Source organism: Lepidothrix coronata, unplaced genomic scaffold (genome assembly GCF_001604755.1).
Source record: "Lepidothrix coronata isolate B3197 unplaced genomic scaffold, Lepidothrix_coronata-1.0 Scaffold90, whole genome shotgun sequence".
Taxonomy (NCBI): Eukaryota; Metazoa; Chordata; class Aves; order Passeriformes; family Pipridae; genus Lepidothrix; species Lepidothrix coronata.
This window is the reverse complement of record NW_016690270.1, coordinates 2,726,478-2,730,022: the sequence shown is the minus strand read 5'-3', so window position 1 is coordinate 2,730,022 and position 3,545 is coordinate 2,726,478. Positions and strand designations below refer to the sequence as shown.

The 3,545-nt window shown below is 46.1% G+C and overlaps 1 protein-coding gene across 5 annotated transcripts in view; it reads right to left on the bottom strand.

Moving 5' to 3' along the window:
• The window catches only part of KCND3 (potassium voltage-gated channel subfamily D member 3), a 128,032-nt gene that overhangs the window by 89,690 nt on the left and 34,797 nt on the right, over positions 1–3,545 (bottom strand). The window lies entirely within an intron of this gene.

Genomic DNA, 3,545 nt, shown 5'->3' with positions numbered 1-3,545 from the left:
CTCCAGCCCCTCTGGCCCAGCCCGTGGGGCTGCCGGGGGTTGTTGTGGCCAAAGTGCAGGACCCGGCACTTCAAACAGCTCCAACTCTTAGATGTCTTCAGACCCATCTTTCTAAGCTCATATCTGTGTGGTGTCAGAGCTTTCTCTTGCTGTATTCAGAAATTTAAACTCGTGTCTCTCAGCTAGAGGTGCTGCCATGCTGTTGAGTAGTGACCAGAGCAGGATGGAGAGATGTAAGTACCCTGAGGATGGACCAGCCTCTCCAGGGAGGTTGGCCCCGTGTTCCTGACCGGAGCAGCACCAACCAGTGCAGCCCAAGCCGCCTTTTCCTGCACAGTTTGTCTGTCTGGTTGTGCTGCCCAAAGCTAAAATGACCTGTGTAGCTCTGGAATTCAGTTATCCACCAAAAATAACGTCCTTCTGGGAACTGGGTTTGAAAACTGGCTCTCTGTCACTGCTACAAATCATCTGCTAATTGCTCAGAGAACTATGGCGAGGAGTTGAGTGCTGAGTCTGTGCTTCCCAAACATCCCTGTGTTTCCTGGTCATCCCTTATCCTGCTTTGATCCCTCCTGCTGTTACATTTTCCCCATCACTGGGTTTTTTTTTTGCCTCTCTCTGCTGGGACCCTGAAATGTGTGTGTTCATCTCTAGGGCTCGATTTTTCCCTTTTTGTGCCTCCTGCAAATCTTATTAAGCCTCGTTGTATTAAATGGCAGAAATGTGCAGTTAAGTCTGAGGTTTTCAAAATGCATTAGACCTCTTTTCAAGTATGCAAAGTGTAAATGGATTTTTGTGCTTTGGGAATGGAGCAGTGTGTTTACAATTTTGGTTAGATAAAAGGATGCTGAGATGGCCTTTAACATTGATTTCACGTTACGTTTTTTCTCGGCTTTAATACAGCCTTGGAGGTTCTTTTTAGCGTTCTGATTTACAGAATGCATCGGAAAATGAGTTTTATTTTATTTATCACCCAGTAATGGGCTTTTCTTTCTGTTCTTCCTCGGTGTAGTTGGCTTTAAAAATAGTAACCTGTGTAATCTCGTTAGGTCAGGCTCTCTTCTTGCAGGGTTTCTATTGTAGGGTGGGTTGAAACACTGAGAAACACAAACTTCTTGCACTGCTTTGTTATTTTTCTTGTGAATCCAACTCAAGCCAAGTGAGCCACGACAGGTATATATCAAACCTGAGCCTTTTTGAACCTGAAAAGAAAGTTTGCTGAGTGATACAGTTTTAAATATCAGGAGAAACTGAGCTCTCTGTCGTGTAATTTTGGAGCACATCTGGGCAGTTCAGCTCAAATTCCCATTCTGCACATCCTGGGCTGCAGCAGCAGGGGTTGATGGTATTTATTCACCTTGCAGAGGCAGCTGGAAGGTTATGTTTGTTACACATAAACTGCACTTGGACAGTGGAAGCTGCCATGGAAGTGTTGTACGTAAATGGGGTGATTTGTCCAAGGAGGCTGACAAAAATAATGGCAAAAAATAAACTGCTCTCTTGGGTGAATGGGCATTATCTGTGTGTTATCAATCCTTTGAGGGGACTCTGGAGCCCTGGGGTGGCTCTTGCAGGAAGCAAAGAGGGGCCAAAAAAAAACCAGGCCTGGAGTTTTGACTTTTTCAAGCGCCTTTGTTATTGAAATCTAAATTTAATTCCAGTTATGATTGCTTTGAGAGTGATGCCAAGTCCTATATAACCTGACCTACTTCAAAAGTGTATGGAGAAATATATCCATCAAACTGACCTTCCTTTTGTCATTTCACATCTCAGTTGTCACCGTGGAAAACTTGGCATTAATTTTTCAACAGGCAGAGAGAGACAGATGGGGTCAGACGTGGTGACTTGCAGGTAACAGGAGGAGTATTTGTATTGATCAGCAAAAGGAGATGAAGAGCCTGAGAGATGGTGAATCTCCTGCTCATTCTCTCACTTTATCTGTCCATGGATTTGGTGTAGAATTCCTTGATAAATTATTGGTTTGATGCCCTTAACTCTGTAGAATCCCAGAATGGTTTGGGTTGGAAGGGACCTTAAAGCTCATCTCATTCCAAACCCTGCCATGGGCAGGGACACCTCCCACTAGCCCAGGCTGCTTCAAGCCCTGTCCAACCTTGACCATTCCCAGGGATGGGGCAGCCACAGCTTCTCTGGGCAACCTGTGCCAGGGCCTCCCCACCCTCACAGGGAAGGATTTTTCCCATATATCTGATTTAAATCTACAATATTACAGTGTCTGTCAGCTCTGATGCTGCCTAACAAATGTGTGCCTACAAGGAGGTGCAAGAAATGGTGATTTAAACAGAAAACAAAACCCACTCAGTGTCTTAACCAGGAGAAGGTGAAACATTTGGCCCATTCCATGAGTAGCTGGTTACACTCCAGAGCTCTCCCTTGCAGATGTTGTGGACAGAGCTGTGGTGGATTCCTTGCAGTGCAGAGATCCCTGAGCAGGTTTGGTGCTGGCAAGCTGGGAGGCACCAGGAATATCCCGGCTGCAGCAGCACAAGAGCTCTCAGTTTAGATCCCTTTAGCCCACTGAAAAGCCACGTGTTGTGCTGTGCTGCAGAGCCTGCACTGCTCTGGCTTCCTCAGTTGGCTGAATAAAGCTAAAAATCCATCACCTTCCTCCCTTCCCCTCGCTCAGCTGAGGGGTGAGAGGTGGTAGGTAGGAATAAATCATTGCTTTGAGGCTCCTTCTTTCCCTCTACAAAGCCAGAACAGTGTAAAGGCACCTCAGTAAGAGCAGGTCTTGCCCTCTGCCCAGGAATATGTTTCTAAAAGAGGAGTCTCAGCCTTTGCAAGGGCGTTTTTGGCCTGTCTGCCTTTGCTATTCCACAGGTCTGGCCTCCACTAGACTTCCATGGCCACTGAGGGCTTTTGGGGATGTTGGATTTCATCCAAGTGGTCCAAATTCAGGGCAGACTGGGGCAGCCCCAGCAGGGCAGCAGGAAAAGGAAGTAAGGAACGTTCCCTCTTGTGCAATTTAATATGTGGGAAAAACATGGGCATGCCTTCTGTTTAAATCCCATTTACAGTTACAGATAGTCAAAGATTTCCAAGCCTGTATTATGCAAAGAAATTTCAGAATGAAATGTTTTGTGCTCGGTTGAGAAGTTGATCTTACGACCTCGGGGGAGAGAAAAACTGGAGAAAAGGAAACTACCTGCATAAAAAGCAGATTTACTGAAGTTTTATCGTTTTTTCCCCCATAATATTGATGGAAAGGGACATCCTGACCGAGTGTTTGCAATGTTTTCTCTCAGTCCAAGTCTCAACTCCCTCCCTTGTGTGTGAAGCAGAAGGAACTGGCTCAGCAGCTGAGCCCGATCAGAGAGTAAAACATTAAATCCAAAGCAGCTCTCAGCTCCTCCAGCCAGGAAAATATCCATGTTTTATTCATAGATGAACACTAGTCAACATCCTCCAGTTCCCTGGATACAACCCTGAGTCTATAAATAGCTCTGCAATGACACAGCAAACCAGCATGGGGATGGAAGGCAGCGGCACGGGGCTCATCCCACCTGGATCCTCATGGGAAAACA